Source organism: Amblyomma maculatum, chromosome 6 (genome assembly GCF_055883805.1).
Source record: "Amblyomma maculatum isolate TAMU_Amacu chromosome 6, ASM5588380v1, whole genome shotgun sequence".
NCBI classification, from domain to species: domain Eukaryota; kingdom Metazoa; phylum Arthropoda; class Arachnida; order Ixodida; family Ixodidae; genus Amblyomma; species Amblyomma maculatum.
Window position 1 is genome coordinate 116,645,529 of NC_139349.1, and position 26,713 is coordinate 116,672,241.

The 26,713-nt window shown below is 46.5% G+C and overlaps 1 pseudogene; it reads right to left on the minus strand.

The window, feature by feature from the left end:
* Positions 1 to 18,413: 18,413 nt before the first annotated feature.
* Positions 18,414 to 21,391, minus strand: LOC146186639 (uncharacterized; annotated as a pseudogene).
* Positions 21,392 to 26,713: the final 5,322 nt, after the last annotated feature.

Here is a 26,713-nt window from a genome sequence, read left to right on the forward strand (position 1 = left end):
AAGTGTAGCTATAACAAGTGGAGAAAATAAAGCTATTGACCTGCGCACATTAATTTTTTCAAGGTTGTTTGGCTCAACATGAGCCCGCGTGAGTAACTTAACTTGTAATGTGGGCAGTTCGGGAACATGGAGGGGACAGCTGAAGGAAGCGAGATTTTCAGTTTTATGTTCTTCCTGTAATCGTAATCTGTGAAGTGCAGTAAGTATACCAGTGACTTGTCACTCGGTTCCCACCGGCTTCCTTTTCCATCCTAGCCCTCCCGAGATATATTTTTCAGCCATGCTGCTCGACGTTGTGAATCGCACGGGAACTCATGGTAACCGATCTTTTCTTGCTTTCGTGGTGCACAGCGGCACACAGCAGTTGCCTGGCATGGTGCTGCATACGCTTAGGACGCTGTTGACACAGGCACCGATGACACGCATGCAGAACTATCAGAACCACGCGGTTATGCTGAGTAGTCAAAACGATAACACACGCCAACCCAGCCAGCGCGCTCCTTCCGCGTCGTCTGCTCGTCCGTGCCGGCGGCGCCTTGTCCTGGAGTGGTGGCGCCCCCGCGGAGAATGACGGCGGAAACTGTAACTTCTCCCAATACGCGCTTCCCCAGCCATTGAGGCGCGACGCGACAGGCCGCACGAAGTGCGCCTCCATTGAGCGGCCGTGCCCTAACATTGCTTTAAGAAACGACCCCCTGCCACCATGGTACAACCTGCCTGATGTATGTGACTTCTCACTAACACATTTACACAAACACAAACACCACATGAGCACATACTACAAGAATTTTTCGCACTCCAAGAAAAATATCATACCTACACTGAATTTTATACAGATGGCTCAAAGACAGAAACATAAGTAGGAATTGCAGTGGTTCATGAGAAAAATAAAAAATTGTTCGTTTTCCACAGTGCGCCTCAATTTTCACGACCGAGTGTTGTTAGGAACCTTTGTTAGGAAACATCATTCATAATATAGTTAAAATCACATCTCAGGAACTTAACATTCGATTCTGCTGGGTCCCTAGCCATATTGGGATTGATGGTAATGAAACAGCTGATACTTGTGCTGTGGAAGCCCGATGCGGCGAAACAAAACAAGTGAGCGTGCCACACAGGGATTGGTTGATGTTATTACATAAAACATTAAGACATAGATGGCAGGCTGTATGGAGAGATCAAGAAAACAATAAATTGCATACCGCAAAGCCCTTTTTAGCAGAATGGAGGTCCAATAGACACAAGTAACGTTTTAAGGAAGTAATTTTATGTCGCTTACGGATTGGACAAACTCATCTCACCGACCATTTCTCACTAACAAAACGAGACAAGCCGTTTTGCGATAGTTGCGGGGATGAACTCACAGTTAACCACATCCTAATTGCCTGTCCAGGACTAGAAGATCTAAGAAAAAAGCACTTCACATTGTTATACATAATACATTATACATTACATTAAAAAGAACACATATAACGACACCCCATGCTTCTTTCATGTGAACAAGCACTCGTTGATTCTGCAGATAAGTTCCTCAATGATGCCAGCATCTTACAAACAAACTGTAGCAGTCAAGATATGACATTATCAATCTATATCATCATTTTTTAACCTTGTGTTTGGCACAGCATAGCCTTAGTTGCTTTTACGCAATAAAACCCAATATAACTAACTAACTGTTTCCAACTGATTACGCCGTCAATGTTTGCTTCTCTGTTTACAACAATAACGCCGTTCTGCTACGCGCTCGTCAAGACGAGTGCCATCTAGGGTGTAATAATAATAATAATAATAATAATAATAATAATAATAATAATAATAATAATAATAATAATAATAATAATTGGTTCACAGGAAGGGAAAAGCGCAGTATTTGTCACACTAGCTCTATGGACACCTAAACCGCGCCGTAGGAGAGAGGAGGAAGGCGGGAGTGAAAGTGGAAAGGGAGAAAGGGGAGCCGTAGTGGAGGGCTACAAAGTAACTTCGACCACCTGGGGATCTTTAACGTTCGCTGACATCACGCAGCACACGGACGCCACCATCTAGGGCAGAAAAAGGTTATACTGGGAATACTGGAACGCGCGTTCTTGCGCTGCCAGTCCTGCTCCGTACTTGGCACGCGCAGAGCTCTCGTGCTGCATCTGTGAAGCATCGCAGTGTACAGTGTTCGGTGCAGCCTCAAAAGACCGGTTTGCTTGACTGTGTTTTCCTTTCGGAGAGCGAACTTCATTACCTTTGAAAAGGTTGTTGATAACGTGTACTCTGTGGTGCAGACGGTCAACAAAGCCGAAGCTCGACCGGCTGGATAATGCATTTCGGAAGTCAGCGATGACATTGAATACACTATTTCTTATTATTTGCACCTTTCTTATATTCTATTTACCGCACGCTCTTGAGCAATGCAAACTTAAGCACTCAAAGTACATTTTATCAATATTCGGCGCGGACGAATTTGTAACGATCGCTTTATTTCGTTTGGTATGGTATCCTTGTATAATTCAATTGTTTTCTTTTAGACGAATGTTTGCATCGAGTAAGAAATGTTTTTCTACGGGAATGATGTACTGGCGACCAAAAATCTTTTAATGAAAGAGACGAGCGTTCCAAATGAATTGAAGTGCCAGATGCGGAGTTCTCCATCAAGCAGATAAATCCAAAGCTCTGTGAGCCTGTGAGGCTAAATTATTTTGACCCTCACGCCAAGCTCAGACGAGTTTTGTGACAATATTCGATGTACACACGCACAACCGTCTGTGTAAATGAAGCGTCATCCATCATTGGTGCCAACCCAATGAACGCGAGGATCTCGTGCAAATAACTGGGTGAAAATATACTTACAAACAAGTTCCCTGGTGATATCTTTGCTTTGTACCTACTCGCAGAATAAAATTAAAGAGCACTGCAGAATCTGCGTTGGAGTAATGCGAAAGTGCGGATGCTGCCGTTGGTTGCTTCTGGGTGCTTCTAGTTGCTTAATTCACTTCTTGCTTAGCAATTTTAGTCTTTGGTACATTGAAATTGCGCGCCGATATGTTCATATGCCCTTTTTCGGCTGTACTTCCGGTTGCGTGACGTCACATCCACTACGGCACCCCTTTTCTCTTTCCGCTTTCACTCTCACCTTCCTCAATTTCCTTACGGTGCAGTTCAGGTGTCCGCAGAACAAATGTGACAGATACTGCGCCTTTCATTTCCTGTGAACCAGTTATTCTAATTAATTACCTAATTTACTTATTTACCTAATTAGATTTCCGGATACAACATTACGTCACCCTCTATCGATTGAAACCACTCATTACCATCTACCACTTCTCAATTACAACTGTGGCGGACAAGATTTTGCGGGCATGTTCTACAGACAGGAAGGAATGAATGAATGAATGAATGAATGAATGAATGAATGAATGAAGGAAGGAAGGAAGGAAGGAAGGAGGGAAGGACTTTATTTACCCCACAGAAATATGTGCACATAGCGAACTAATGCTTTCACATTAATAAAGAGCGACGCATGTCTGGTTAGCATTTTCTGAGGAATGTCTGGGAAGGACTCTGCACTTTACAGATAAATTGAAGTATTAACTACTTCATATTTATTTATTTCTTAGCTGGCATTGTGATACCATTGAAAGTGGGAGATTTTCTTTCGAGAAGACACCTTAGCAAGGCTGGCATTAACGATTATTGTAAGCATAAATCTGCGGCGAACTTCAGGTCACTTATTACAATGTAAATCCCTGCAGCATCAGGGCGAGTCGTGAGTGAAGCCGCAGGGATTCACTGACCTTTTCGCCTGCGAGTAAGAAGTCTTCATAGAGTATAATACAGCGCTTCAATGAAACCAGAGAATCAATATGAACCACCAAGAAGTTCTTTTTAGCGAGCAGAGATCAATTGACTTTTTTTTTTAGTTTTAGCCTCTGTGGCATGTCTTGAAGTTCCAGTTTCAATTTTTCGAGTCTATCGTTAGTTTGTTCTCTTCTCTGATCATCATCCACAAGAGGCAATGAGCGGAGGGGAGGCGAAACAAAACCTACTCCACATATTTTTATGCGATGGGCCCACTATAGCGTAGGTTGCTTATGCGCCATGAAACACAACATAGTGCTATTAGTAAGAGAGAGCGACCATGCTGTGACGCATCATACTTATCTACCAGCTACCAACGCTCTCAGCTACGAACGCCGTAAACTGACAGCTCCCGTTGCACTCACCGCCAGTGGAGATGCGCTGTGCTGTCGTCGTTCGACTAAAATGAGCTTGGGTTTTTTAACGCACCGGAAAAGCAGCGGCATGGTTACGGCTCTTTGGGTCGTGGAGTCTGGTGAGGCTTTCGCTCTATAAGGACCACAACAGTAGGAAAAAAATAACATCGGTATCGAAAGCAATAAGCATGCAAATATAGTATTTGAAAAGTGTCCAGGAAAATCTTCCTGGAATCTCACCTGCAGTTCACACACTGCGACTTCAGCAAGCAACCCTGGAAGGACGTCCGAATCGTGCATTGTTATTTGTGACGAGTTGCATTAGGCATGTGATCAGAGGATCAGGCCCTGGCAGACCCAGTCATCACGGTAGCACCACAAAGCAGCATGAAACGTTACATCGACTTGAAGATGCTTACCAACACGTAGTGACGTTGTCATTCATTGCTCTAAAATTACCTGGAGTTAAATTTCATTAGGAATTGCTTGGATCCACATGGATGCGACTAATTGTAATTTTCGTGTGAGATCGGGAAAGTCTATTTGTTCGTATTTGTCAATAGAACTATATAAAGTACGAACATTGGAGAAAATAAAGGATAAAGGTATTGTGCAGACTGGCGCGTATAAAAACGGGCAGGTCAGGTAATTTTCAGAGTTGTTAGAACTGATGCTTGGGCGAGTTGGTATGCCATTTTCTGAAGAACAGCGCGACGTTCAGTGCCTTCACCCGCTCACGTTAACTCATGAAGTACCTCAAGATAATGAGATAAGATTTCTTGATCTCAGACTCAGCTTCCGGCCAAATCACACCAGCTGGTCTTATGAATCACGTAGCAACAAGATATTTCTTCCATTTGCGTCGTCGCACTCTAAGCCCGTAAAACGCGCCGTGGCTAAGTCGTGCTATACAAATGTCTTAAACAAATCATGCCTTCATTCCATAAAAGAAAGTTTCAACCGTCAAACCGATCGCCTTGTGAAGGCAGGATATCCCAAGCAACTGCTCGTGTCCGTTTCTGAATCGATGCTTGCGTGTTTAAGCAAAACCAAACAGAAGGAAACGGCCGAATCCGCCAAAGATAAACAAAAGACGACAGTCGTTCCCTACATCCACAAATTTTCCCACAGGCTAAAGAAGATAGGCCACCGAGCTAATTTCTCCGCTCCCGAAAAGCTTGGGAAATTGTGGAAGCTTGTTAACGCTGAATCTATACGAGAAAAGTGCACTATAAAACATGAGAATCAATTTGTTGCATGCAAAGATGGTGTTATCTACTCCATCCCACTATCTTGCGGCAAACAGTACGTCGGCCAGACGGACAGATGCCTTAACGAGCGCCTAAGAGAACACAATAATAATGTTCTTAACTCCGATAAAGGGCATCTCGGCATCCATTGCAGAGATTGTAAAAGTAACGACTGCCAGCCTTATTTCCAAAAAAAAAAAAAGTGTTAAATAGGCATCGGGACAAGATAACCCGTGAAATTATTGAGGCCGCACAAATCGCATGGTCAAATGACGCCTGTGTCAGCAGCCCGTCCTTGGCGTTGTCAGCAAAGGAACTTAGATATCTAGCCACAGGGAAGTGACGTGGTGGCATCACACGTGTTTTCAAGTGTATAATCAAATGTGTATCGCTTCTGGGTTTTCTTTTGTTGTTTGGAGCCTGATATATTTATATATTTATATATATATATATATATATATATATATATATATATATATATATATATATATATATACATATATATATATATATATATATATATATATATATATATATACATATTACCACGTTCCGAGCAATAAACATCAGTTGCAAGTCAGCGCCTGCCCGTGTTGTCTTCCTTCCGTCCTTGTCCAAGTCGCGCTGTTCTTCAGAAAATAATTTTGAGAGTGTTTCGAAGTCGTCGTTTTACGGTGGCTGAGTATTCTCTATCACAAACTATTCTTGGATCCTTCGCATAGGTAAAAAAAAAAAAATCTTGATTAATCGTGTATACTTTAAACGTATACGCCATAAATCTCTTTAGGTGTCTAACTGCATACGATTCACACGCCTACAGTAATTACACATAACAAAAAATTGTTATCAGGCTGCTTTCTATGCACTAAATAAGTTACTCTGTTTTGCTGCCAGTTACACTGCATTGGATGGCAGAACAACTTAGCTTCTGATATCAGGTGCACATTTAAGGACGTCAAGTAAGGCGATCTAGTGCCATAGAGTAAAAAAAAAAAAGAAACGGCCGTGCGCGGAAACCTTAGAACTAAAGGCTTGTGTGTGTTACGTGGTAGGCTATAAACTTACATTTAAGCAATGTCAGTGTAGCGTGCTGAAATACAAAGGCACAGATACCAGAGTTCATATTTGAAGGAAACTAGTGCTATAATGATTTAATAGGGAGCAGGACGCATTATTCACCCCCTCTGGAATCAATCGATATACCTTTTCTGGAATCGTTTTCCTTAATGGATTCTCCGCTCTGCTCGCTGACACATCGTCGTGCTACATCATCCAGCAAGGTCGGGACCTAATTATGAGACCTCTCACTCGAGTAGAAAAGGCTATTTTTTCTCCGTTCTCAATAAACATGCCCCAGTGAAGTTCCTGTAGCGACTTAATGATAAATGAGGCCCAAAATGAGCCCTGCCTCCTCCCCTTCCGGTGGGTGAAAAAATGCCCCCCCCCCTCAATTTTATCCTATACCGAGGGTGCTCTGTTATTAACGCACGTTGCACTGTGAATAATACTGCATGAAACTTGTGTAGTTTTTGTCTATAGTTTTATGCATGCTTGCTGGGTATCATACATCACTGACATGTTTCTTTTCCTATGTGGCTCAGGCTATAAGACACACCATAGTGAAGGACGGGATAGTTTTGGCCCACTTTGGTCGTTTACCACGCGCTGACATCGCAGAGTAGACGGGCGCCTTGCGGTTTGCGTCAATAGAAACTCGATCGCCGCGACCTAAATGAAACCCACGCCACCCTGCTTGTAAAAAGGTGCGATATGGAGAGGAAAGTGGGTGGAAGCTAGAGAAGCGGAGGCTCCCGGAGGTGAGAGACGCATGGCTAGCAGTGAGCAACGCCGGTTGCAGTACCAGTGCCCTCATGTTCTACGGCACTGCATCGTAGACTCCCTGCTGTTCGTGAACCGTTTCCGGGGATTGAGCGACTACTAAGCAACATGCTGCGTCCAGGGGGAACCTCCAAAGCTCCTATCACCGTCCACCTGCATCGCCCAGGGGGTTCACCTCAACGCCGCCAGGAACGCCAACGTTGCTTCAGCCCCCACTTCAACGGGAGGTCGTCCGATCCGGCCAACAAGACGACCTCATTGCAGTCCGAACGCCACCTCGACGCCGACGCCATTGATAGGACCCACGAAACGCGTCTCCCGCTTCGAACTGTAATCTCGAATATAGAACGCTGTCTCTTAGTGTGAAGCATCGTGTCTATCATTAGTCTTTGTAGGTTGTGTTACTTTTCGTTAATATTTTCTTTGCGTGTTAGCATCTATGTATGTGGGTATTAAATGTGCATCCATGTGGTTACTGTTGGCGTCTAGTTCATGCTTTCGGCCTGAGCGTTCTTCGGAGATCCGTGACAAAGAAACATGTTGCGAGCCTGCCAGGAACTTGTTTCTCTGTCACGGATCTCCAAAGAACACTCAGGCGAAAGCATGAAATAGACGCCAGCCGTACCTAGGACGCACATCTAATACACACATACACAGACGCTAACACGCAGACAAAAAAATTTGCAAAAACTAACAAAACCTACAAACACTAATGATAGACACGATGCTCCACACTAAGAGACAGCGTTCAGGCTAACAGTTCAAAGCGGGCGACACGCTTTGTGGATCCTGGCAATGACGTCGGCGTCGAGGTGGCGTCGAGAAAATGTGCCAGGAAAGACCAATCGATTGGGATAGATACCTTCCAGCTCTTTTATTTTCTCACCGCGAAGTACCGCAACTCTTGGTTACTCTTTCTTCGAGATGTTGTATTGGAGAACCTTTAGGGGTCCTTTGACAACACTAAAGGAGCTGTGGGCAAAAAAAAAAGAGATTGCAGCGGAGCTGAAGGCAATATACACATATGTGCTTGAGTTTCGAGACAAGCTGCAGGAGACATGTATGATGGCACATCAAGGCTGGGCAACGCGGGTGGATGGTGGTACGAACTTTGGATGTGCCCCCTGGACGTTTTTGTTGTTTCTTTGTAACGGATCTGTGGAAAACGCTCAGCCGAAAGCATCAACTAGACATACCAGCCGTACCCACGCGGACACACACACACACACACACACACACACACACACACACACACACACACACACACACACACACACACACACACACACACACACACACACACACACACACACACACACACACACACACACACGCACGCACACGCACACGCACACGCACACACACACACACACACACACACACACAGAGATGCTAACTTGCAAACAAAATAACAAAAAACCAACACAACCTAGAAAGCCTAATGATAGACATAATGCTTCACACTAAGAGATGGCTGGCGTTCGAGCTTACAGTTCATAGCGGGCGACGCGTTTCGTGGGTCCAGGTAATGGGGTTCGACTTGCAATGAGCTGGTTTTGTTCACCGCAACGGACGACCTCCCGTTGAAGCGTGGGCGGAAGCACCGTTGGCGTTCGCGGCGGCGTTGAAGTGAACCACCTGGGCAATGCAGGTGGACGGTGGTACGAGCTTTGGAATTGCCCCTGGACGTAGCAGGTGGCTGAGTAGTCGCTCAATCCCGGAACCGGTTCGTGAACAGCAGGGAGGGCACCGGTAGAGCAGCCGGCGTTGCTCACTTCCAGCCAAGGGTCCCTCACTTCCCGGAGCCTCCGCTTCTTTGGCTTCCACCACCCTTGCCTCTCCATATCGCGCCTTTTTTATAACCTCCGCGTTGATACACGCCAGCCTTATTGTCGTCTTCATCGTATTCTGCCCCGCTGGGGTGGTGCAGTGGTACGACACCCGAGTACTGTGCCGGAGTACCCGGGTTCAAACCCGACCTCGGCGGCTGCGTTTCGCAGGAGGCGAAACGAAGAGGCGTCCGTGTGCTGCGCGATGTCAGCGTACGTTAAAGATCCCCAGGTGGTTGAAATTACTCCGCAGTCCTCTACTACGGCTCCTTTTTCTCTTTGCACTTTCAGTCCCACATTCCTCCCTTCTCTTACGGCGCGGCAGAGGTGTCCGCAGGAAGCAAGTGAGACAGTTACCGTGCCTTTCCCTTCCTATAAATCAATCCATCATCGCATTTTAATCACCAATCAGCGCTTGCCATGTCACCGACTACTTCTTCTTGCTCTTTTATTGTTGTTGTTGTCCAAATAACTAATGGCACATACCCACAGGTATTCGTTGGTCCTCGTAATTCTTTTCGCCTTCGTCCTCTTCTTTGCTTTCGCAAAAAGCCTCTGTATTTGGCCTCTTACATGTGACAAGGGGCCCCCTCTCAAGAGTATTCCCATGAGAACTGCTTACAGTTTCGCTGCCATTACGACTTCCAGCAAACCGAATATCTTCTCCCGCCAGTCTGGACCCAGCACTTAGAACACCTCAGTTGTCTTGAACGCGCCCGAAGCACACCACTGACACAACACACTGAAATTGGTTTCATAGAGCGCTATCACAACACTATCACCCCACTGACACAGCGCACCAAAATTGTCTTCATAGAACACTATCACAACACAGTCGTTGTCCGTACAGTGTGCATAATAAACATACTAACGCGCAAAACACATTTCATTGTATAAACACACATCAACACACTCAGAACCAAGCCCCATAAATGCATAACTCAAATCTAACTAAGCCTGTTCGCCTCTACTCATGAAATCCGCGCTAATGTTGTCCCCGCCTTTGATATACTCCACACGAAATTCGTACTCTTGCAAGGCTATGCTCTACCTCATCCACCTCACGAGTTTGCTATTGTCCATTTTGGCTTTGGTTAGATATTCGATTGGCTGATGATCAATTTGAATTCGAAAGTGCCTCTCGTAGAGATAAATATGAAATTTCTTCACTGCCCATACCATAGCAAAACGTTCCTTTTCAATGGTGGGGTAGTGTTCACAGGCAGTTAATATTTTACTAGCAAAGAATACCGGATGTAATGTGTGATTCTCTTCTTGCAGGAGTACTGCTAACAATGCTTTATCGGACGCGTCGGTTCGAAGACCAAACTCTTTGTCCAAGTTCGGAGCAAGCAGAACTGGCGGCTTTGCCATATGCTGTTTAAAGTTACGAAGAGGTTTTCGTACTCAGCTGTCCAAATCAGCTTATTACTGACACCCTGCCTAGTGAGCTCTAAAAGTGGATAGGCTATGTGAGCATAATCGGCAATAAACTTCCCGAATATATCGTCTTTTGATGCGGCCCATCCCTAACTTGTGCCCTAGAAACGAGATTGCCTCGAAGCCTATCTCGGGGCGCTGCGAGTGGCCGTCGAGTGCGGACACAGTTTTCATGGGCTCTGTGAATTTTCGCCACCTGTCGCGGAAATTGACCAGCTACCCACCAGATTCTTCGTCAGGGAACGAAGAAAGCTCCAAGGACCACGCGGAGTGACCTGTTTCGGCAAGTGAACCTTGTTTCCCGCCGATTTTTCGGTTTTTCGTTTTCACGGACCACGTCGATCAGCTAACCCTAGTGAGCCGCCATTACCGAGCTGCCGCGGCGAACGCTGCGGCAGAGTCACTGACGCCGACGCCGCACATCTACGGCACGGCGCGGGAAGTAGGGCAAACTGTAAGGAAATGACAAACATGGAGATCGTTGATGGAGAGAATATAAGCCCCGAAGACATGATACAAGGCTCATGGTTCACCGTGAGGAAGTCGAAGGCGCTACCACTCGAGATCGCGGAGGCGCAGACAGACGAAGGAAAATGCGACACGAAGCAAACATCTACGACGAAGGAAGGCAGACGCTTAGCACGCCAATCAATAGAGACGCTGCGTACGCATTTGCCGCCGTGCACGTACAAAATCATTCTGCGGTCGAGAGGCGGCCTAACAAAATTGCTACAGGGTGGAGAAGTGACCGCGATAGACGCGGTGAAGATGGCGGCAGGACTCGATCCCTACAAAAATAAGGACGACGTCGTTGTACTCAACCACAAGCAAAACTCGATTATGGTTGGCACCAGCCAAAAAGAGAAGATGGAAAAGTATTCAAAAATTGCCCACATCCCCTGCGGAGAAAATCGCATCGACACATTTGCCTACTTAGCGTCTCCTGAAAATTGTGGGAAAGGCGTAATACATGGCATACCTCTATACCACTCCGTGGAGTACATCTTGAACATGTTGAATTGCCTCAACAATCCTCGAGTAGTTGGAGCCCGGAGGCTTGGAAAAGACTCCAAGACGGTGCTTATACTCTTCGAGCAAGTGGAGGTGCCCCGATGGATCTTCTATGGAGGCATGCCTCTGAAGTGCCAACCTTATCGCAAGAAATATGAAGTTTGTGAATCGTGCGGGAGACTTGGACACCGTTCAGATGTCTGCCCGGACCCCGACAACATAAGATGCAGGGGGTGCGGCATGGAGCTCCCACCACAGGAGCATCGCTGTGAGCCAAAGTGCATGCTCTGTGGAAAAGCCCATATTCTCGGAGACAAGAAGTGCAAGGAAATGTATCGCACCCCGCATCACGTTAAGAAGAAGGCATGGGGCAAGCTGACTCAACAGCAACAGCAGCAACATCAACAGCCGCAAGCTCAAGACCAACCCCCAACGGGTCGGCGCAGCAGATCAAAGAGCAAGCAAGGGCGAGAGTTCAAGGTCAGGGACGAATCCTTTCCCCGGCTAGACGGCAACAAGACGGATCTGGTGGAATGTTCCAGCTCACGGGACCCGGCGGACGCCTGGCGGCGGAGCGGCAGCCAGGAGCAGCAGGGGGTGAGTTTCGCAGATATGGTCTCCCAGAAGGAATTGGCAAAACTAAGAGATGAAAATAGACAGCTTCGAAGCATGCTACAAAATCTTAATGGGGTAGTAGATTCCCTTCGAGGTCAAATTCAAAATCTGCAACAGCAGGGGCAGTCCAGATCTGGCACAGCCGCTAATCTGAATTTCAGGCCCAATACGCAGAACGCTAAAGAGGATAGCATGATCACTGACACGGCAAGCCCTCCACCTGTAAAACGGAAGGTACGCGAGGATCCCTCCGAAGAAAAATCAGTAGAAGAAAGGGTGACCCGAATTGAGGGGGCGCTAGATTCGATGGCCGCCTCCCTAAATCAAATCACCTCCCAACTCCAGACGCTTGTGGGGGCAGTGCAAAAACAAGCTGAGGAGTCTCAAGTACTCCGGAACGAGCTGCTAGGCATCAACGCCTGGCAGCAGAACATCGAACAGACCCTTGCGAGTAAACATGGCTCGCAAGGCTAAGTATGCGATATGGCAGTGGAACTGTCGCGGATTCCGAAGGAAACGGCCGGTGCTGCAGCAGTTCCTCGCAACGATAGAACATGCGCCTCTCGCATTAGCACTTCAGGAAACCGGGGGCCCGGCTAAACTTTCGGGATACCAAGCATTCCACAGCGATAAGGGGGAGCGGGCGGCAGTGACAACTTTAGTTAAAAGGAATATGGCAGCAGTACCTCGCATCGCCAGAGATAGAAAGTGTTTTTGTGGAGATTATCCTGGGAACCAGTCCTAGCGCCAGTATCTTCCTCCTCAATATTTACAGCTCACCGAGGCAGCGCAAGGCCAGATTCAGTACTTTGCTCCGGAAAGCAGAGCAAGTCAGCGGGGAACATCAGTTAGTGATTATGGGTGATTTCAATGCAAGACACCCTGCGTGGGGATACTGTACACCTTGCCCTAAAGGGAGGCAGTTGTGGGAGGATATACAAGACCTAGGGTACACTATACATACAGATCCTACCTGTCCGACACGAATTGGGAACAGTGTTAGCGTCGACACATCCCCCGACCTCACACTATCTAGGCGCACCCTCAGTCCCCAGTGGAACAACACGGACATGAACTTCGGTAGCGATCACTACATAATCGCGCTTAAACTTGGGGGTGGCCCCGGCCCCAAACGCCGTGCAAAGCCGGCGATAGTGGAATGGGACAAATTTCGGGACAACAGGACAGGCGACAATGAAGGAAAAATAACCGACCTCGACACGTGGGTTGCACAACTAAAGTCCGACGTCAAGGCAGCAACTAAATATCTCGATGACGCTAACGCTCCGGATTTAGTGGATAGTCGTCTTCTCCGCATGTGGGAGGCAAAGGAACGAATGGAAAGGAGACTTAAGGGGCAGCGGTGGAATCGTAACCTAAGGCGCAAGATAGCTCGGCATAATAGGGCCATTGAAGATTACGCTTTCAAGCTATGCGAGCAAAACTGGGGGGATCGATGCGAACACATGGAGAATAATATGAGCATGCCTAAGACCTGGGGACTTCTTCGTCACCTTCTGGACCCTGAGAGCTCGAAAGCTCAAGTAAGCACTAACCTCATGAAGATTAGACACTCCTTTCCAGGAGATGACGAGAAGTTCTTTCTACAGTTGCAAGACTTGTATGTTAGCGATACAAGCAGGATGCCCCTTCCCGATTACTTAGGGGACGCCAATGATGAGCTTGATGCCCCTATTAGCACGGCAGAAGTAAGAGCAGAGATTTTTCGGCTTAGAACCAACACGGCACCGGGCCCAGATGGTATGACTAATAAAATGCTGCGAAACCTAGATGACCAATCGGTAGCGGCACTAACTCAGCTTATGCAGGAGTGCTGGGAGAAAGGGGAAATACCTCAGCAGTGGAAAATGGCTGACATTATTCTCATACCCAAGCCTGGTAAGCCACTTCGGATAGACAATCTACGGCCAATATCGCTAACAACATGCTTGGGAAAGCTACTAGAGCATGTTATCCTAACCAGGCTCACCAAATATATTGATAGACACGACCTTTTCCCGCGGGAAATGATAGGCTTCCGCTCTCATCTCTCGACTCAGGACCTCATGGTCCAGTTGGAACATGACATTAGCCAGTCCAAGAGTAAAGATACTAAGGCCATCCTTGGCCTCGATCTAAAGAAGGCATTTGATAATATCTCACACCAGGGAGTCATGGACGGCCTATCAGCATTGAATGTAGGGACAAAAACGTATAACTACATCAAAAACGTTTTGAGTGGGCGTAGTGCCCGCTTTAAATTTCGCGATAGCACATCGTCACTTTTCCCTCTGGGCAGTAGGGGTACTCCTCAGGGTTCGGTACTCTCGCCTCTTCTCTTCAACATAGCAAAGGCAAAATTACCAGAACAACTACGACGTTACCCTCATTTAAATTTTAGTATTTATGCTGACGACATTACACTATGGATCAGCCGGGGTAGCGATGCCGTAATTGAACACACGCTACAAGAGGCGGTGGACACGATCGTGCGGTTTGTAGCAGAACGTGGACTTACATGCTCGCCGGAAAAATCAGAATTCTTAATTTACAATCCACGGTGCCTGCGGAAAGAGCGTAAAGTGGATATACAGATTTCGGTACAAGGAATCAAGTTCCCCAGGTATCGCAGATCCGTATATTAGGTCTCCTTCTCCAAGATAACGGCTACAACGGAGAAACTATTAAAAAGCTTGAGCGGCATGTATCTCAAACAGTTAGCCTCATCCGCCGAGTTTCGAGTAAAGGCAGAGGACTAAAGGAAAAAAATCTCCTGCGCGTAATCCAGGCATTTATCATTAGTCGAATCAGCTATTCTACGCCATACTTACCCCTTAAGGCAGCAGAACGACAGAAATTAGAGAGCCTCATCCGCACAAGTATTAAAAGAGCCCTTGGACTCCCGCGCTGTACTTCCACCGCTAGCCTCCTGCAACTGGGCATCCATAACACATGGGATGAAATCGCGGAAGCGGTACGCACTTCACAGGTAGAACGGCTCCGCCTAACCGCCGCAGGCAGATCCATTCTAGAAAAACTGGGCATCGACACTTGGGGAGGCGCTCAGACAAAATCTGAAATAGACATGGCTGTACAGGACAGGCTATGGATACCTCCGCTGCCTAAAAACATGCATCCCGAACATCATACGGAGCGTCGGGAAAAAAGAGCTCAAATGCTCAGTAGGAAATTTAGCCGCTTGTCGCCGGAGGAAGTAGCCTTTGTAGATGCTGCCGGAGGGGCAAGCTCCTTTATGGTGCAGCGGTATCGAATGGGTCGGGTAGACCGATCACCGCGGTCACCCTGAAAACTAGATCTCCTGAGGCAGCTGAGGAAGTGGCTGTAGCTCTAGCCTGCGCCCAGACAAAGGCGCGTTTCGTGATACGACAGCAAAACTGCCATACGAAATTACAGTCGTGGGTTTATTGCTCCCCAGGCAATTCGAATATTACAGCAATCACCAATCTCGAGAACTATACAGCTGATTTGGACTCCATCGCACACTGGCGTTCCCGGCAACGAATCCGCCCATGCCATGGCTCGAGGGCTCTACCACCGAGCCGGTGGCAGAGAGGGCGGACTTGGAGCGGGGACCATAGAGTGTGCCAAATCTTACACAGAAATTCTGCAGCATTATAGACTCAGTAGACGGGTAGCTGCTGCGCCAGCCCCTACCCTAAATTTCAGGCAGGCCGTCGCCTGGCGTCGCCTTCAGACTGGGACATTTCCGCACCCGCTCCTGGTGAGCCATATGCTCCCAGGAGAAAGATCTGAATTGTGTGCAAACTGTGACTCGAGAGGGACCCTCGAACACATCCTCTGGGACTGCCCCTTTTCTCCCGGGAGGGGTCAATCTGACGCCGCAACTCTGGGAGACCATGCTGCGCTGCTCGGACCCTGAGCTCCAGCTAGCCGCCATCCAGCTGGCCTGGGACGCCGCCGGCCAACGACGTCTGCCGGCCTGCGTCTGAGGCGGGGCACCCGCCATCCATCCCAAGCGACGGAGGGCCGGAGCCTCTTCAACCGCTGGAATCAATAAAAAGTTCTGCTCTCTCTCTCTCGAAGCCTATCTCGCATTTTGTTGGTTTTACCGTCAGCCTGGCGTGCTGAATGCTGTCGAAGAGCCTCTCTAGCATAACTACGTGTTCTTCCCATGTGTCGGACGTCACCAGGATATCATGTATATAATGTTGCACATTTTCGAGCCCATGCAAAACTTTCCTCATCAATTTCGTAAAAATATCCGATGCAGTCTTCAATCCAAAGGGCATGAACTTAAACTGAAATAATCCCGCTGCACAGAAGGCTGTTTTCTTCTTCGATGATTCCTCCATTGATATTTGCCAATATCCTTTAGGTGAATCTAGTTTAGAAAAAACGTTTTTTTTGGCTACCTTAGCGAACATCAAGTCCGCCATTGGAATAGGTTCAGCAAGAGTGGAAGCCAGAGAAGCGGAGCCTCCAGGAAGTGAGTGACGCCTTGGCTGGGAGTGAGCAACGCCGGCGGCTGTACTGGTACCTTCATGTTATACGGCACTGCACCGTAAACTCCCTGCTGTTCTCGAACCAGTTCCGGGGATTGAACGACTACTCAGCCACCTGCTACGTGCAGGGGGCACCTCCAAAGCTCATACCACGGTCCACCTGTATTGCCCAGGTGGTTCACCTCAACGCCGCCACGAACGCCAACGTTGCTTTTGCTGCACGCTTCAACGGGAGGTCGTCCGTTGCGGCCAAGATCAGCTCATTGCAAGCCGAACGCCATTGCCTGGACCCGCAAAACGCATCGCCCGCTTTGAACTGTAAGCTCGAACGCCATCTCTTAGTGCGTAGCATCATGTCTGTCATGTCTTTCTAGGTTGTGTTAGTTTTTTGGTAATTTTGTTTGCGAGTTAGCGTATGTGTGTGTGTATTAAATGTGCGTCCGTGTGGGTACGGCTGGTGTCTAGTTCATGCTTTCGGCTGAGTGTTTTCCAGAGATCCGTTACAAAGAAAAAAAAATGTCCAGGGGGCACCTCCAACGCTCGTACCACCGTCCACCCGCGTCGCCCAGGATGTTCAGCTCAACGCCGTCGCGAACGCCAATGTTGCTTCAGCCTCACTTGTTTGTCACGGATCTCCGAAGAAAGCTCAGGCCGAAAGCATGAACTAGACGCCAGCCGTACCCACAGGGACGCACATTAATACACACATACACAGACGCTTACACTCAAACAAAAAATTTATAAAATGTAGCACATCTTACAAAAGACGAATGACAGACACGATGCTTAACACTAACAGACAGCGTTCCATTTTCCAGCTTACAGTTCAAAGCGGGCGACGCGTTTTGTGGGTTCAGTCAACGGCGTCGGTGTCGTGGTGGCTTTAGGCTTGCAATGAGCTCGTCTTGTTGGCCGTAACGGACAACGGGAAAAGGTTGTTTTCTTCTTCAATGATTCATCCATCGGGATTTGCCAATACTCTTTAGCTAAATACAGTTTAGAAAAATTTTTTTGTTATCTAACTTAGCGAACACCACGTCTGCTCTTGAAATAGGTTCAGCATCGGGTACCACAATGTTATTAAGCCGACGAAATTTACGCACAATCTGTTGGTGCCATCAGGTTTTTTGACGACACGAGAGGGACATTGTATGCAGACCATGACCTCTCGATTATACCAAACTCCAACATTTCCCACACATTCTTTTCAATTGATTCTTGTACCACTAATGGACGGGAGTGGGTATTGCTTCACATTGATTGCTCGGTCTTTAGAGAGTTCTAATTTGCAGCATATGACGTCAGTCTTGCCCGGTACATCCGAAAAATACCTTGATACTTTGTAGTAGAGCTCTTATCTGTGATATTGTGTCTTCATTCATATTGGGGTTTATCAATACCTTTTCCCATCCCACACGTTTCTTCAAATTGTGAGAGGACACCTCGGCAATATCATCTGGTTCTTCTACCACTGCAGAGCAAGCGACCTTGTCTCCTAACTCTTTCTGTGCCGGAACTCTTTCTTAAAATTTTTTGAAAATGTTTGCATGAAATACCTTCTTGGTGGTATTTATTAATAATTCCTACTCCATGTCGTTTTTCTTCTTTCACTAGGCAGGGTCCTTTCCATTGCATCAATAACCTGTTCTCCGTGGGCATTAGGATCAGAATCCTATCGCCTGGATTGAGATTACTATTGATGGCTTTCCTCTCGTAGCAGCCTTTATAGCGTTCTCGCACCTTCTAGAGACCTTGATGTGCCATCCTACATGTCTCCTCCAGCTTGTCTCGCAACTCAAGCACATATGGGTATGTCGTCTTAAGCTCCGTTGCAATATCTTTACTTGCCCACAGCTCCTTCTGTATTGTCAAGGGACCCCTATCGGTTTTCCCATACAACATTTCAAAGAGAGAGAAACCATAAGTTGCGGAAATTCGCGGTGAGCAAATAAAATAGCTAGAAGGTATCTATCCCAATAGGTTGGTCTTTCCTGGCACATTTTCTTAAATTTTTAGCGTCCCATTGAATCGCTCTATTAGACAATTACACATGGGATGGTATGGCGTTGTTAGTAAATGCCTTATAGACAGAAGGCAGTTAAGCTCTTTCATCAGGTTCGATGTGAACTTGGTTCCAGGATCACTTAAAATCTCTTTGTGAATCCCATAGCGAGCGAACATCTCTAAAAGATCTTCAGCAACTTGGATACTGTTGATGGTTTTCAATGGAACGGCGTCAGGATAACGAGTAGCCGTGCCGATCCAGGTAAGCCCATATATTTTGCCTTTATTAGATCTTGGAGAGATCCACAATGTCAATATCCGCTCTTCGAAACGGTATAGCGATATTTGGTATCTTGCCCAGTGGTACGGGACTAACTCTGCCCTTTGAGATTGTGCGTTGGCAAACGTCGCACGACCTAACAAAGCGTGTAACGTCGCTTTGCATACCGGCCCAAAATAACTTTTCGGTGATTCTGGCCACCGGCTTCTGAACTCCCTGGTGTCCGGCCATGATGGTATCGTTTCCTAAGCGTAAAACCGTCTCTCGCAACTCTTTCGGTAACACAAGCTGTTGGACCTGCCTTCCTGAGCTAAATATGCATTGCCTGTGAAGAACGTCCACCGATAATAAACAATAATTGGTTCACAGGAAGGGAAAGGCGCTGTATTTGTCATACTTGCTCCGTGGACACCTCAACTGTGCCGTAAGGGAACTTATTGATTTATAGGAAGGGAAAGGCGTGGTAACTGTCTCACTTGTTTTCTGTGGACACCTCAACCGCGCCGTAAGGGAAGAGAGAAAGGTGGGAGTAAAAGTGGAAAGAGAGAAAGAGGAGCTGTAGTGGAGGGCTTCGGAGTAATTTCGACACCTGGGGATCTTTAACATGCGCTGACGTCGCACAGCACACGGACGCCTCTTCGTTTCGCCTCCATCGAAACGCAGCCGCCGTGGTCGGGTTCGAACCCGGGAACTCCGGCCCAGTCGTCGGCCGTCTTACCACGGCACCACCCCGGCGGGGCACCGTCCACCAATTGAAACTGAAACGAGGTACTACTCCGTCTTCTTTTCTGCATTTCTCCTACTTTATCGAAGCAGGCTTGCAAGCTTGAATCTTCTCTTTGCTTAATTGCCTTTTCGTCCGGTGTTATTTTCAGACAAATCGCAACGGGAGTAGAGAGCGGCTGCTGCGTCGCTCTGGATGTCTCTTGCGCTCGTGTCTCTACTGCTGACGAGAACCTGACTGCACCATCCTCTTGCTGGCCAGTCGTGCACCTTTCCACGTTTTGGTGCTTCCCGTCATCAATCATCCTCCACCCAGGATCAGGGTCATCAACGCTTCTTGCACCCGGAATGTTTCCCAAGATCAGATCGTAGATTGGTTGCTCCACGCATTATACCAATAGCTCTCCGCTATAATAGAGGGTTGATACTAGTATCCTGGCTTCCGGCAGGCACCTAACTGTGCTGCCCACCAGGGTGACAGCGGACATTTCCCCTATTAGGTCTTCATTCAGCCCTAGGCTTCTCCGAACAAAAACTGTATTCGCTCTACTGTCTCTCAAGTGCCAATATATGACGGTCCCCTATTTGTCCAACCACCACTGGCATTGCTTTTTTCGACTTGGGCGTTTCACTCTCCACTTCATTGTCCAGTGGCGTTCGCTCCTCTGAGGTGTGGAACTTTGCCTGGTGTGATAAGTTCTTTCTTTAAATCAACAACGCATGCAGCTCGGTCCTGCGTTCCATACTGACATTCTTCCACAGTATGCCCTCCTCTGTTGCAACCTCGACACACGTCCTGCGTCCTCCGGGCCACACTGCGAGCTCTACAGTCAGTTGCACGGTCCATCCTGTTATAGAGAAAACATCTGATTGGCGTCTTAAACGCTCCGCCAGTGTGACTTGGTTTTGCAGAATTTAATTCTGACACCTTCAGATTTTCTTCCTTCCCCTTGCTCATATTCCTGAGACCTTGATCTTCGAGAAACTGGTCTGCATTCTCGGCAAACTCTTCTAATGAACACAAATTTCTGTTTTTTTTTCGTGAATGCTGCTAAATTTGGACAGCAGCATGCTAGGAACTGCTCTGTCACCAGTTTGTCACGCACGTCTTGAAAGCTTTTCTGTGTTCGAAATCTAGAGCAACCTGTCGAAAGAAATGGCTAGCAAAAGAAAACTGCTTATCGGTTTCAGAATCCTCAGGCCTCGCGCTGCGGAATATCCCGCGAAAACACTCAGCTGTTAGCCGAAAGCTTTGGAGAAGTGCATTTTTGACTCTATCGTAATCCAAGGAATCAGACGCAGGCATCCTACCAAACGCATTCCGCGCTTCTTTACCTAAAACATACTAAATGTTGTTGCCCATTCCAACCTTGTTCTAAAGATATCCGCTCAAATCGTTGCAGATATGAGTCCAAGTCATCTCTTTTCTCATCAAAAGGAGCCATCAGCTTCCTCAGAGAAACTCTCGTCAATCTACAGCGAAAACGCCTTCTCTCGTTCAATTCTTATTTCACGTTCCTCTGCCTCCTTTGCTTCACGCGCTATTCTTCTTGCCTCGCGTTCCTCGGCTTCACACGCTGCTTCACGCCCCTCTTCACGTGGATGTGCTCTTACATCCATTAGCCTTTTCACTTCTTGGTCATAGAGACTCATCGCCTCCTCTTTGCTTAGCCCTAGCTTGAGAGCCACCTCTAATGTCCGCCAAGTCCATACTGTCTGCCGTCAAGAAATCCGAAAGATCCGAGAAAAATAGAAATTAAACAAGAAAATGAATCCTGGCAGGCTCGCCACTTGTTTCTTTGTCACGGATCTCCGAAGAACGCACAGGCGGAAAGTATGAACCAGACGCCAGCCGTACTCACACGGACGCACAATTAATATACACATTCACAGACACTAACACGTAAACAAAAAATTTACAAAACGTAACACAAAGTAAAAGGTAGGTAGGTGAAAACTTTATTGATGAGCCTTAAAAGGAGGTACGTCTTAGAGCTGGCCTGGCTCTTGATCCTGGGTGGTGGCCAACAGTTCATGACGTGTGGCGAACTCTCCAGCCCACTCTACCAGCCGCCTTTGTAAGGCCGGTTCGGAGTTGGAGACCGCGATCTCCCAACCCTCTTTGTCCGTGAAGTTCCAGCGAGGTGGTGGTTGGAATTCTCGGCAGAGATATAAAATGTGGTCGAAGTTGGCTCTCGAAGCCCAACAAAGAGAGCATTCGGGTTTGTTCTGGCCTGGGTGGATAAAGGGCTAACAAAGTCGGTGAATCTGCGAGCCTGGAGCTGTCTCAAGGCAGTTGTTCTTTCGAGAGGGAGATGTATGGAGATGTATGTTGGGGGATAGACAAGTCTTTGCTCTCTGTAATACAGCGTTATTTCATATGTGACGAGCCGGTACCTAGCGCTACCCTGGTTACCAGCGTGGGCTGGCACCCAAACTGTTTGAACTGATCTGGGTTCTGTGGAGCGAGAATTGAGAATTTTTCATGTTGTAGAATGAATATGACCCCGTGCAAAAATCGTGATTGCTTTAGACTCGCTCAGAATGAGCGTGGCAGAGGAGGAAGAAATGGCAATTGCTATGGCTGCTTCTTCAGTTTCAAGTGAAGATGTTTTTTGATCGAGCCCGAGGCTATGCGTTTGAGGTCATGCAACGTTACACTGATGGCGTAGGCAGAATTGGCAGCAGAATCCACGCCACGCCCAGGACGCTACTATTATCCTCAGCGTATACAAGTGAATCATAATCCTCTCATCTAATGTGAGGAAGATAATAGTGTTGGCAATGACGCTGCGAATAATGATAACTACAACGATGGCATTAGCAATGATAATGACGGTACGTTAGGTTGATAATAATAATGAGAGCAAACTTGATGCACCGTGTGCACCAGCAACGCTTAGGCTTTCGCATTTCTGCAATTTAGATTCCACAGTGCTCTCGGAATTGAAACAATTATTTGTAAATTATACGCTCTATGTAATACTTTCAAATTTGACTCGAGTACTAATAAGGACCATCAATGTGAATTTCTTGCATTAGAAAATTGCCACAAGTAGCATTACAGGGGCGTTTTAAAACCATGCCGTACTTGAGCCTAGCTTCTTGACTGAGTCTCGTGCTGAAGGCAAGGCGACGTAATGTGACCCTGATTGCCCCAACTATTACGAGCTTATGCTTGATCAACGTTATATTTATTCATCAATTTTGTTGTTCGACATATTTTACTAAATGCAAATGTATGTGAGAAAGTCTTGATCATAAGAAACAAAAATGAATACGCGATCAATAATATCGATTGCGATGAACTATATGACACCTTGTCGCTCTCAATTACGTTTGATGTTTACGGAAGCTTGTGAACGTATCGGACATTTGTTTGGGTCTGTAAGATGGCGTTGTTTTCTCACTCCATTTATTACTGGATTACCAAATTTTATTTTATGCGCCTTACCTTCAGCTACGGAAGGCACCATTTACTTGTTAACGGTATCGGAAAATCATCATATTGAAAATGCTGGGCTTCCAACTTCACACATTTGCACGAAGTTTGTAGCGCAATAGAGAGATACCAGTTACCAACGTTACGCTTAGAAATGTTAGCTTGTGCTTCCATAACAAATTATTTTTTTGCATGATGTTCACAACCGCAAGAATCATTATCTAAATAAATGTTTTTCTATCCAAAAGACGTGAAGAACTTTTACGACACGGCTGATACGTGAACACTAGTTAGCGTAATTGATATTTGAAGACGGCCACCATATTTTCGATGTCCTGAAGAAACTCGACTTGATAATTTTCAGTAATACTTGAATATTAAACGCGACATCAAAAAAATTCTACAATGATTTTGGTACCATTATATTATCAATGTTTTTTCGCATTGTCAAGGACTTCACTTCACTGTCGCTCTTCATAAAGCTACATCTGTTACATACTAAAAGGTCCCCTTGAGCAAGATTTTGGGATTTGTTGCTGTAGGTAAGTAGAAGTCTCAGGCGACCCTAATACAACAGTATATAGTATTATAAAGTCAGATTATATGTATATGCTAGCTCCTAAGTCCCTGACCAAGGCTGCACTGGCAATTTCATTCTAAATAATCCAATGCTCTGTGCTATTTTCAAGCTAATTATTACAGTTACACAAGTCCTCTGTTGCTTAGTGCGCATTCCGGAAGACTAAAATGTAAACGGGTAAATTGACTGGATAGAGTATATAAGTTTAAAGCCATTGTCATCGTGTTTGTTCCCATTAACATATAAAGAAGGTAGGTGAGAACAATCTAATGTAATGTGAGGCTTCTGTAGACCACACACATTTGTTTTCTAGGAAAGGCTGTAAATTTTGATATAAAAAGGAAAATGACTAATGTCTCTGTAGCTCTTTTTTTCGGATATGCAAACTCGAAGTCAAAAGAATATTTTAAGCACGCATTGCTGCGCCCCGAAGACAAGTGCTTGGAAGGAGAAATTTAAAGTAAATTTCGCAGTGATACGCTATTTTGACCGGGCTGTACCCTCCACGCTACGTGCTATCTTGCTTCAAGACATCTGTAATTGCTGTTTCCAAACTGGTAACCAGCCATCATACATCTTCCCTGCTACAGGAAACATATTCAGAGAAGTTTTGTCTTTTGTTAGAGTCGTGCACAATTGAATTTGATTTCTTTATTTCCTGTCTGAGCTGCGGATATGACGCAAAGCGGTGACAGCAGTCTTTAGCTGTTCTCTCTCGCCCACTTGAAGGCCACTACTCCGTTTTCGTTTTTGGGGCAACAGTGAAAGTACAAAGGTTTGTTCAACGTTCAACACATATTTTGGCCGTTATTGGTTGTGGGTGCTATCAAAGGTACCATTACACAATATAGTTAAAAAATAGCGCTGAATAAAGTTATCAAACAGCGATTAGCTTTAACCGTTTAATTAAAATTACCTGCAGTGTTACTGCCATTCTGCGGATATACCGTGGAAAGAATAATAAATATAACGTAAACAACTAAAAGTACTGAAGAGGAAACACTGTAGCGACAATTTACAAAACCGTTTACTCACAGTGAGATTGGCATTTACAGATCTTACATTATAAACACTCTCATTCCGCGGTTAAGACGACCAGAAAAAGTGCTTCGCTTTCAGGTTTAGAAAAGTGTTCCCACTTACACAACAGTGAACATAAAGAGGAGATATTTAGTTGCCTAAATTTTATTTTTTTTACCCTACTAAAAACAAGCATAACGTAGAGGGGAAGATGGTACTAAATGTTTACTACGTCATAAATGATTATTTATGCGGCAGCTTTAGGAGCCTATTTCTATAGAAAATCAGTTGTTCTGAGCCAAAAATCACGAGCAGGCTTTGGCAATAGGAAGGTTACAGGTAGCATGGCCAGCTAACGATATCGGCGGGTCGCGTGACGTCACTGAAAACGTAAAATTGGCAACATGGCTGGGAATTTCTCCAATGGGCAGGTTCTTTTAGATGGAAGGGCGAGATGGGAATCGAGAAGCATGTCTGACACAGACTCAGAGGGCAACGGCCCTCTGAGTCTGTGTCAGACATGCTTCTGCCGAGGTACACGGGCGCGTTCGCACTACGTGGCGAACGCGCCCGTAGTGCGAAATCGGTCTTTATATATTCACGTCGACTGGGCTTACACATAACGTGTCAGCTTGCGACGGTCAATAATAAAATCACAAATTAGGCAATCTGTGCGCTAAAGAGGAAATTCAAGGGAAGCTGCAGACGGGTACTATTGGGGCATCGCGTCATGCCCTCAAAAACGGAGCTTCAGATCGATCAAATAATTTATCGTTGTGTTAAGCCAGGCATTCTTTACGCCGCAATGCTACTCAAGAACAGCTTTCTGCAATCCGTGCTGGCATTGGCTACAACATACGCCCCCGTGTGAAAAGTCACCGCCCTTTTGCGTGCTGGAACATCCATGAAACAAACAGAAAAAGATACGTTCTAAACAGAAAAAAGAGAGCAGAACATGCAGCGTATAGAGGCACGAAAGACGCTATAAGAGCGAGGCAAGAGAGAAAAAGGGCACGGTTGTGGTTCAGGGGCCACTGTCGACTCGGACGACCCGACTCGGGAAGCCGTCTCCTCCCGCTCTAGCAGCAACCGGGGGCTCGATGTCCTCCACCTGTCTCCTGCGGCCGAATGGACGGTGGGCGCCGTATCGGCAGCTGTCACTTCGAAAGTCATTTAGCTTTCTTCAGAATGGGGTAAGCTCAGGCACATGTGTAGATGTGACTGCACAGCGAATGTCAAGACTCTTGTGCACGAAAAGCGTTTCCTTTTTAATCTAGCAGCTTCAGCTATAAATTACGAACTTACCACGCGCGGAGTGGTAAATTATGTCAAGGATGTGCGTATATGGATGTGAATAATAATATGGTTGGCTGGTTGGTTTGTGGGGTTTAACGTCCCAAAGCGACTAAGGCTATCAGAGACGCCGTAGTGGAAGACTCCGGAAATTTCGACCACCTGGGGTTCTTTAACGTGCACTGGTTATGAATCATGAACGTGAGATTCGACGAATTTATTATCCCTGGCTGACAACAAAGTCCCATAGCTGTGGTTTATAACGGAGACATCGAAGGCGTCTTAACGCGAGCTCAACGTACTAGGCATGCTGTAATTATTGGAACAGGGGAATTATTGTAACATGGAAAGTTGAGGCTGGCGCCATCAGTTTTTATGCTCAGGAATATATCAGGAAGGTCACGGTTACACATCTTTGTCTTATTAACCATTCTTCTCAGTGACGTGATTTTGCGAATTCAAGCACACATTATTTGCTTAAAGGCACCATGTAGCTCTCCAAAAGATGGGAGTTCCAATTCACCTCATCTGTCTCCTCAGGAACCTGTATGAAGGACAAGAGGCCACAGTCAGAACTGGGCAGGGTCTTACCGATTAGTTTCCGATTGAGAAAGGAGTGAGGCAGGGCTGCATACTGTCGCCCTGCCTATTTAACCTATATGCAGAGTGCATCATGAGGAAGGCCGGTCTGGACGAGTCTT